Source organism: Somniosus microcephalus, chromosome 14 (genome assembly GCF_052327205.1).
Source record: "Somniosus microcephalus isolate GS21.2 chromosome 14, FLI_Smic_1.0, whole genome shotgun sequence".
NCBI lineage: Eukaryota > Metazoa > Chordata > Chondrichthyes > Squaliformes > Somniosidae > Somniosus > Somniosus microcephalus.
In genome coordinates, this window is record NC_141000.1 from 16,642,733 (window position 1) to 16,653,736 (window position 11,004).

An 11,004-nucleotide genomic window follows, 5' to 3' on the forward strand; every position below is an offset into this window, starting at 1 on the left:
CATTTTTCAGGAGGGTCACTGGATAGCAATCAGCAGTAGCAGTACAACTGATTATTCTTCACCATAGCCAGGGGGCACTGTGGCCAGCAAGATTAGCTAACTGATCTAATTCAGCACAGACCAGGTGCTTAAGCCCTAAGACCTTCTGGCTCGCATGGCTTAGTAAAGGCAAAGGGGCTGAAATTCCAAGGGTCCGGCTCCACAGGGACAGGGTCATTATAATCGGGGCAGACAGCGGGCAGCTGGCATCTGTCCAGGTGCCTCGGGCTGCCCGCCTGACAGCAGTCTGGAAAATTGGAGCTGCACAATGCCACTCTAATGGAGGAAGAGCAAAGTTCTTCCCAAAAGAGCAAAGTTATCTACATTGATCTATCCCAGCAGGGATTAGCTGGGTACAATGAGATGGTAATCGATCCCCTTGCTGTAATGCACTCCTGGGGCCTTTACTGAGCCCTCAACAGAATTCACGGCCGCTCGGCACCGCTGAGAGTCCTCTCGGGGCCGAACGAGGGTGTAATGGGCGGAATTCCCAAGGTAGCCTGAGAATTCCCCCAGACGTGCCGCGAAGATGTAGGGGGATGGGCAGCACACAAGCCCACTTCCTCCCAACCCAAGAGTTTGGGGTGGAATTTAAACCGGGCAAGTAAACCTGATGGATCTGGGTTCCGCCCTGAATTACAGCCCCCTCCCCACCATCTGCCTGCTCTCCACCCAGCCCGGCCACCAGGATTACAGTCCCATTGCCTTTATCCACTATGGGATTGAGGGAAAAATAATGAACAATATTTGCCAATTTATCCAAACATCATTTCTACAGGGCTTTCCTGCTGCACTGTCCTTATTTTGACGGAAACCCCATTTATTCATGTAAATGTCATCCCCAATGAAAATAGGACCATGGCTTTCTTTTTTGTGATCAAAATCCAACTAACAAAGGCAGTTTCACTAATCAAAGACTAATATAAGGTTCGTAGACTCTCCACGACTTCACTAAATAGATGTGCAGGGTTACCAACGCAGGCCGGTGTAGTGGAGGCTTTGGCCCATATTTTCCGATGCTTACGCACTGTGTACACACCCATAGGGACATCGGAAGTGCCGGTTTCAGGCGAAGCGCATGCGCTGAAAACCGGCTTTTCCGATCTGTCAAGAATCCTTGGACGCCTGCCCTGGAGAAGGGCCTCTGTGAGGGGAGAGTTCCGCTTTCTGCAGAACCTCCACCCACTGAAAACACTTAAAAATCTTACGCCTTTTTAAAAAAAAATGTTTTTTTTAACTTTTTAAAACTCTTATGCTGGTAAAAGCAGGCCTTATGCCTACTTTTACCAGAATAAGAGTTTTTAAAAGTTTTTTAAAAAAATTTCACTCATTTATAATTTTAAAATACTTTTAAAAAAGGTAGGTTTATTTTAGCCCCATAAAAAACTTTAATTATTTTTTTCAAAAAATTAAATTTTTGTTTAAAGTATTTAATTTAATGTCATTTTAACTCATTTTAAAAACATGATGGTTTTTAAAAAATGTATTTAATGTTTTGATGTCTTTTTTCAGTGATCTCCATTCATATATTTGACAGGTCTATCTGTCAAAAGTATGAAGGGGGATTCCCTTCTCCCATTGGCTTGCCATGGCTCACATGATCCCAGGGACGCTTGCGAACCACCTGCACCCCCTGGGATACATGGGCCCTGCGCATTTTGTTGTGGAGAGGCCCAGGATAGGAAGTGTCTGGATTCGGGAGCCCTCAAGTAAGGGCGTAGATTTTTTCCCGATAGGAGACAGCCGCACGCAGGAAGCCTCCTATCGGAAATTACGGGCCTTTGTGTTAACACAGACGCCAGTGGTTCTCTGGTCTCTACAATGAAGCTGATAGGCTTTTCATTTCCAAACAGAACTGGAAATCGGGCAGTTTCTGTAACAAGCGGCTGATCCGTATTACCAGCTGATGCAACCCGGATAGCAAGTTGAACATCTGCCTCAACATGTTGGGCATAGGCAGAACTTCAGTGCAACAATTGAGGTTGTCCGGGGAAGCATACTGGTCACACTGGTCTCACGGTCTGCCGGACCTTTCTGAGAATGCACTTCATAAAAGAAAGGACCACTGTGACTGCTTAACTAATATTTGTTGCATAAACTTGACGAGTATTCCCTTGAGTATAGAAGATTGAAGAGTGATCTGATCAAGTTGGCATTTAAAATGTTAAAAAGATTTGATGGGGTAAATACAAAGGAACTATTTCCTCTGGTGGGGGCATCAAGAAATGAGGGGACATAATCCTAAAATTAGAGCTAGGCTATTTAGGAGGGAAATCAGGAAGCACTTTTTCACACAAAGGGTAGTAGAAATCTGAAGATTTCTCCCCAAAAAGGCTGTGGATGCTCGGACAATTGGCGCTCTCAAGACTGAGATCGATAGATTTTTGTTAGGCAAGGTTGTCAAGGGATACGGAGCAAAGGCAGGTAAATGGAGTTGAGATACAGATCAGCCATGATCTAACTGAATAGTGGAACGGGCTTGAGGGGCTGAATGGCCTACTCCTGTTCCTATATTCCTATGGTTAAGCAATCATTGTGGTCCTTTTGCAACATGAACAGGGTACCAGTACATCCATAAATGTATGTACTCATAATCTGTTCATATTATACATTGTCAGATTTTAAAAAGGGATGTTATTTTCGGTTGGATACCCTATGCATGTCCAGAGACATCAGGATTGTTGAAGAGCATTTTGCCAAATGAGAAAAATTACTTTCAGGAAGAACCTGTTTTATTAAGACAACACTCTATCAAGTACTTTAAGATCCGGATATAGGGATGCCAACTGTCTGCTGAAGCAGCTCCGGTTTTTGAACAGGCTATCCGGAATTTTGTAAAGTGTAAACCAAATGCCCAAAGCCTGTTTTTATTAAATTCAAAGTTTGTTCTGTTCCGAGCTCGATGATACTGGAGGGTTAAGTCCTCAAAGAGTTTCAATAAATTTTCATCAGCAGAATGGAAAACATCAGAACGCAAGTTATGTTCCCATCGCTGCCGGTTTTCACTTGGGAAAATGTAACATTCCCTATCTTGGTGTGCTGAAGGTAGAAAATGTAGAAGAGAAAGATAATAATACCAATTTGCACTCAGAGCAGGGAGTTTCAATAACTGGGAACACGTATCAGGAATTTGGCTAAGTGCACAATAATGCCACATTTATACTACATTGAAGGAAACAGCAACAACTTGCATAAATATAGCACCTTTAATGTAGTAAAATGTCCCAAGGTGCTTCACAGGAACATATTTCAGTATTGGCCCTATTTCAAAATAAAGCAGATGTATAGTAGGTGGCCACAGGTATTTTTTTTTAACTTTAAATGTTTACCTTTTGTCTCAAGGCTTCACACCAGCTGCTTTCGTACCACATCCAATACCTATCCTTTCCCATTTGAGAACGCCTCGTTCAGGTGATTTCTGATTTCTGATTGGCTGAAAGTGCTTCTTCCTATAGGTACATTTGTCAGTGGCTCAGAGCGGCTGCATCAATGGCACAGGACCGCAACTAAGATGGAAGTATGGACTGGTTGTCTCCCGCAATCCGCATGAGGGGGGCACAGATTGTCGCATTTTAGCAATGTTCATATTTTTAGTGACGAGGTGACACTTCAGGTGTGCACAGACTCACCACTGCAAATCCACAGATAGACTTTGCCCAAAGTTGCCAGCTCTGGCGACCACATACAAACACAAGAGAGAATAAAATGGCCTGTAATTTCCGACAGGAGGCTTCCTGCATGCAGATGCCTCCCATCAGGAAAAAAATCTACCTGAGGACTCCCGAGGTCCGGACACTTCCGCTCCTGGGCCTCTCCACAGTCGGAATGCGCAGGGCCCACGTATCCCAGGGGCGCAGGTGGTTCGCAAGCGTCCCTGGGATCACGTGGGCCAGGCCAGCCAATAAGAATGTCAAAAGTATGAATGGAGATCACCCCAAAAAGACATCAAAACATTAAGTACATTTTTTAAAAACCATCACGTTTTTAAAATGAGTAAAAATTAAATTAAATTAAATATTTTAACAAAAATTTAATTTTTTGAAAAAAATAATTAAAGTCTTTTATGTGGCTAAAAATAAACTTACCTTTTTTAAAAGTATTTTAAAATTATAAATGAGTGAAAATTTTTTAAAAAACTTTTTTCAACCCATATGCTGGTAAAAGCAGGCCTTACGCCTGCTTTTACCAGGCATAAGATTTCAAAGGGTTTTCTGCGGGCAGAGGTTCTCCAGAAAGCGGAACTATCCGCCCGCAGAGGCCCTTCTCAAGGGCAGGCATCCGATCTGTCAAGAGCATTCTTGACAGATCGGAAATGCCGGTTTTCAGTGCATGTGCTTCGCATGAAACCGGCATTTCCGATGTCCCTACGGGTGTGTACACAGCGCGTACCCACCCGTAGGCATCGGAAATTACGGGCCAGTGAGAGATAGAGAGAGAGAGAGAGAGAGAGGGAGAGACAAAGATAAATATAGGGTAACAGACAAAAAGTGATAGAATGAGATAAAACAGGGTTGAGGAAGAGACAAACAAAAGGAGATCATCAAAAAGGGAGATTAGAGAGAGAGTGAGAGAAAGTGACTCACATACATAGACAGAAATAAACACACATAATTATACACAGTTAGGTAGCCATGGACACACGTATATATGTGACCGAGAGAGGGAGATTGAGAAAGTGAAAGAAAGATACTGAGAGATAAATTAAGGGAATTTTATATTCTGTTTTAAATGGAGAATGGAAATTGATTCTGCCTAAAATGTGATGTCTATTTGCCACTATAAATGATCTATTTTCTCAGATGCTCAGATAAAGCCAGCAGTTTTCCAGTGTATGCTGTTAACTGATTCCAGCTGACGTGGCGATAGGGATGTCCCCAGGCTAGGGAGGAGAATGCCAGCATGGGTTCGGATCCAGATTGCTATATAATGAGCCCCTTTCGGAAAGTTTGCATTTGTAGATGTTGTGGAAAGAACAGGATTGGACTCAGCTGTGATGCTCTCCCTGGTAAAAAAAATAGCCTACCAACACTCAGAGTCTAGGCTTATCCATGAAGAATAGTCACTTAAACCAAATACAGGAGGACACTTAATACCCCAGCAGAATAATGCCTCAGCAGAAATTATAAATATGTAATCTATTCTTAAATTGGTTCCATGTGAATGGGGTCCACCTGAAAAGCTAACATCAAACTGGTGTCAACTCAGAGGCCTGTGGCATCTAGCCAACTATAAACTGGCACAAATGCTCCATTGCCATATTCTAAAGGCACAATATAAATGACCACCCTTGTCTTGACTGCTTGCGTTCCCTGTATGGTAGTTTTTACTTTGCCTAATTATTCTGCTGCATCCCCATCAACAAGGGAAATCTATATTTTTAAAAGTGCCCTTTTCTGGGTAGGAAGCAATTAGCAAGAAAGAAACACAAACAGACAGACAGACAGATAGACAGAAAGAAAGAAAGACTTGCGTTTATACAGCACCTTTCACAACCTCAGGATGTCCCAAAGCACTTTACAGCCAATAAAGAACTTTTGAAGTGTAGGCCGCGATTTTGCCGGCGCTCAGAGGGTGGGTTTGGAGGCGGGTCATAGGTTAAATTCGTTTTGATTGACGTCGGGTTCCAATCCCCCCATCAACCCGCCTCCAAACAGCTTTCCCAAGTGTCGGGTCCCCGATTTGTGAATGGACCCGACACCTAATGGCGGGAAGTGGATTAAAGGTAATTATCTGCCAATTAACAGGTACTTGCCAGTAATTGTCAGCCTTTTTTTGGATTTTGCCGGTCCTGGCTCTGGTTTCCTGACATCCAGACACCATGCCAGTTAAGCATGGTGTGTTGTGAGTCTGCTGTAATGTTTCTGGATTGATGACAGCTACAGAAATGGTGTGAAGGATCCAATGTTGCACAGGGCGAGTCTCAGGAAAAAAAATGTTGGGTACTGCATTTTTAATACATTTACAGATTTCTTTATCTTACAAGTTTTTAAATCCATGTCCAGTGCCACCTCATTGGGAGAACCTCTCTCACCAGTGACAGATCGCTTCTGTCAGCACACCTGAAGCTGCCATCTATTTTAGCATATAGAGGGAGTCATTGGAGAGTCTGGGTGCAAGAGTTCACCTTTGTGCAGTGATTGTCAGTGTTTTCAGCACCTCAATGCTGTCAAACACTGAGAAATCAACTGTCAAAATAAAATTGCGCGTGGTCCCTTTAAGGAAACCAGCAGATGATGCGTCATCAAATGACGTCATCTGACCCGCTTCCTGTTAACTGGCTTGCAAGCCTGCAGGGCGGGCTTAACAAGGTCAATCAAGGCAAAATCATGTCTGTGGAGCGGGAGCAGCTGGGGGCGGGACTGAAAGCCAGAAACCACCTGACCCGCACTCAACCCACCTCCATTAATAAAATCGCGGCCGTAGTCACTTTTGCAATGTGCGAAACATGGCAGCCAATTTGTGCACAGCAAGGTCCCATGAACAGCACTGAGATAATGACCAGCTAATCTGTTTTAGGTGTTAGTTGAGAGATAAATATTGGCCAGCTCAAGTTCGGCTCTCTGCTACATTTACAACTTCCACTATCCTCCACCCAATCTTATTTGCCTGATTCACATTTTATCCATACTATGAATGCAGGGCGATTCGTAAAAATGTAGCGCCAAAGTAATGAAGTAATTGGTCTATTTGTACCTGAAAGGTGAGCATGTTGATGGATGTGCACCTGCCTCTAAACAAAACACAGCAACATCCCTTGTGAGGATTGAAGTTTCTGGGTGCAACTTGGCAGTCTTGAATTTCTACAGTGCTTGCTGACTATTAATTGTGACATTCACGAGCAGGACAGCCCACTCGACTGCATGCGAGCGAGTGCATTTATTTATGTGGAAGAACTCCGTTTGAAACAGATTATGAGATAAGCGTTTCACAGCAGCCATCTCTGAATCAGAGAAAAAAGAAAATCTGTTTCTACAGAAACCGAAAGAACATGCCCAGATTGACCGTTCTTTGAAGTAATTTTGTACTCCATTTATAATAATGTCACTTGAGACTAGGGCCTAGTGCCACTTACAGACAGGTGACCTTTTTATATGCGTGGCTTCTGAAGCAGTTTTTACTGTACATCACATTGTGATCTATTCTGCCACACTGGCTTTCAGAATACATTATAATGAAACATCACTGGAGTCAGCCTTCTGCTCAGACATACATCACTGGGCAATGGAACCCTGGAGGTAAGAATAGTGTTAAGATTAAAACAGAACATCGTGGGAATTTATACTCTTTAATACAGATCTCGAGATAAGGCCACATGTGTTTTTAATGCATACTGTTCTAAACCTTTTGCTTCACCAAAATGCATGTCAACTGCAATGTCATAACAGTCACGGTAATATTTATTCCCAAAAGTCACCTGTAAAGCAGTTTCCTTCAAATCCTGAAACTTTGGTGTCAAACTCTTATTCTTCTGTCGCAGGATTTAGGGGTTTGGATTAACATAAGAACATAAGAAATAGGAGCAGGAATAGGCCATTTGGCCCCTCGAGCCTGCTCCGCCATTCAATAAGATCATGGCTGATCTAGGGCTCAAAGCCACTTCCCAGCCCACTCCCCATAACCCTTCACTCCCTTATCTTGCAAAAATTTGTCTATCTCCACCTTAAATGTATTTAATGACCCAGCCTCCACGGCTCTCTGGGGCAGAGAATTCCACAGATTTACGACCCTCTGAGAGAAGAAGTTCCTCCTCATATCAGTTCTAAAAGGGCGACCCTTTATTCTGAGACTGTGCCCCCGAGTTCTAGATTTCCCCATGAGGGGAAACATCCTCTCTGCATCTACTTTGTCAAGCCCCCTCAGTATTTTATATGTTTCGATAAGATCACATCTCATTCTTCTAAATTCCAATGGGGGGCACGGTAGCATAGTGGTTAGCACTGTTGCCTCACAGCGCCAGGGACCCGGGTTCAAATCTGGCCTCAGGCGACTGTCTGTGTGGAGTTTGCACATTCTCCCCGTGTCTGCGTGGGTTTTCTCCGGGTGCTCCGGTTTCCTCCCACAGTCCAAAGATGTGCGGGTTAGGTTGATTTGGCTATGATAAATTGACCCTTAGTGTTAGGGGATTAAATGCGTGGGGTTACGGGGATAGGGTGGGATATGTGTCGGTGCAGGCTCGATGGGCCGAAATGGCCTCTATCTGCACTGTGGGGATTCTGTGATTGATTCTGAGTATAGGCCCAGCCTGCTCAACCTTTCTTCATAAGCCAACCCCCTCATCTCTGGAATTAACCTACTGATTCGTCTCTGAACTGCCTCCAATGCAAATATATCCTTCCTTAAATAAAGAGACCAAAACTATACACAGTACTCCAGGTGTGGTCTCACCAATACCTTGTACAGTTGTAGCAGGACTTCCCTGCTTTTATACTCCAACCCCCTTGAAATAAAGGCCAACATTCCATTTGCCTTTTTGATTACTTGCTGTACCTGCATGCTAACTTTTTGTGTTTCATGCACAAGGACCCCCAGGTCCCTCTGAACTGTAGCATTTTGTAATCTCTCTCCATTTAAATAATAGTTTGCTTTTTTATTTTTCCTGCCAAAGTGGATAACGTCGGACTTTCCCACATTATACTCCATCTGCCAAATGTTTGCCCACTCACTTAGCCTGTCTATATCCCTTCGTAGATTCTTTGGGCTGGATTTTGCCAGCCCTGGGGAGGCGGGTTTGGAGGCGGGACTGTTGGGAAAATGGCAGATTTTGGGGGTGGGTGCCCAGCCCGCCCCCAACTCGCCTCCATGCCATCTTGCCAGGAGGCGGGTAGCCGACCCGCACTGGGTCCCGCCTCCTCGAGGCGGGAAGGGGATTAATGCCAATTAACTGCCTGTTAACAGGTAATTAACAGGCAGTTTTTTGGCTAATCCCTATTTTGAGCCCTGACGTGTGGGCTTCCCGATGGCTCCGAACCTCGCCAGGGTCAGCGAGGCAGGCCGTCGGTCTGCGGGGGTCGGAGGGGCCGAGATGTCTGATGTGCAGGTGAGTAATGGGTGCATGTGTGCAGAGGTAAGTATGTGAGGTGTGTGTAAAGTGTTTTAATAAGTTTTACTTACCTTTACTTCTTCCTGCAGGCTTCCTCCCTTCCGGTCTCGGGAGTCCCTCAGCTCACTGGCACAGAAAGCAGAACGGCCGCTGAACTGTCAAAAGCTGCAGCCTTCTGCTTTCTGGTCAGGAAGGCTTTCTAATTGAGTCTTGAGTAAAAACACAACTTAGAAGACAGATTGTCAGTGTTTGACAGCTTCATAGAGCTATCAAACGATGACATTTCATCTGTCAAAAGCTCTTGACAGATGAAACGGCACTCGCTGACGTCACCTGTAACTGGCTTTCCCTTAATTGGCCTGCTGATCCCGCAAGGGAAAATAGCGTGGGTTGGCCACAAGTCGATGGAGGCAGGACTAAAACCCAACAAGTGGGAGCCCCGCCTCCAAAAGCTCCCCATTGACAAAATCCAGCCCTTTGAGTCCATTGCTGCCATGTTTCCTTGTAAAGCACAATGTTGAATCTTAATCCCAACGACAGCGCTCAAATTTCCATAGACTACTAGGGATCTGAATATATTCTTTTTCCCCATACCCATTGACTTCTATTTCAACATCATGTCCTAGTTGCTGCCGAGTTAATGTTTATTCATCGTTAGCATTATTTTGCAACAATTGACATTCAAGTCACTCTTCTCACCTCTGAGACCACTTTCCAAGGGGAGGGGTAGACACTGACCAGGAAAGGAGAAACTAAGTGGGAAGACTGAATGTACAGCTGAAAAGATAGGGTTGACATTCTGTGGGGATTCTCCTCGTCTCCCACAGTGGTTCTGATGAAAGACCAGCGGAACCCCCCAAATAAACGGCGGTGAACTGACTGGAAGAACCTCTGCAGAACTTTGGGGCCAAGAGGTTTTTGAAAGAACAGATAGAGGTAGCAAAACAAAGCAGTTTTGGCAGATAATTCCAGAGGGCAGGGACGTTTCTGATTGGGCTGCCTCACCAGCGAGGCAGGAGATGCCCCCCCCCACCCCCTGACCATGGCCAACTTTCCAACAGCCTCTGCCAGGGATTCAGACTGGAAACTGGTGGCGGCTGCGGAATGAGGAAGAAGGCAGCCTCTGAGCCGCCTGACAAATTGACCAATTCTTTGCACAAGATGGGTTAATGCTGCACCCGGGGGGCCTGCGCAGACCATATTCTGAAAACAAATGCACAAGCCCCTTTGAGAGAAAGAAAACCTGAGGCACCTTCTGTCAACCTTTGAACACTGGGTGCCAATTGCCAACAGGCGACGTTGATGCCCAGCATTCAATCAGGGCAAATGGCGGGAATGAGGGGGAAGCCATGCTCCCATCATTGTAATTGGATTGGCATGTGCTCGCCCACACATGACTAGGCGCATTTTATGCCGTGAAGCCTGTCCTCCAGAAAGGAGCTGGGGCTCAGGAATGAAACAGACTCCACCCCAAGTACATTTCCTGTGCCATCTACCCCAGCTCGACTAGAAAACTAGAGGAAGGAAGCTGCAAAGCCGAGGCCATAACTGAAAGGTTGGCCTCCAATGGTTGGATGGTGATGGGGGGCAGGTAAATAAATGGTGGAGGGCAAAAGCTGAGACATCCAGCTGGAGAACATTGCAAGTATAGGCCATGGAGAGATTTAAAAACAAGGACGTGAATCTTGAAGTTGATTCACTCGGACACGGGGAGCCAGTGGAGGTTGGCAAGGACGAAGCAACGGGTATGTGGGACTTTGTGCAGGAAAGGACTCGGACCACAATGGTCTGCATAAAGCTGAAGGACGGTGATGTGGAAGCCAGTGAGGAGAGATTTGAGAAATCCAAAGTTACCAACCAGGTTTTTCACCCCTTCCTCTCTTGCAGTCAGGACCTATATAAAATGCACCGATATAATGACCTAT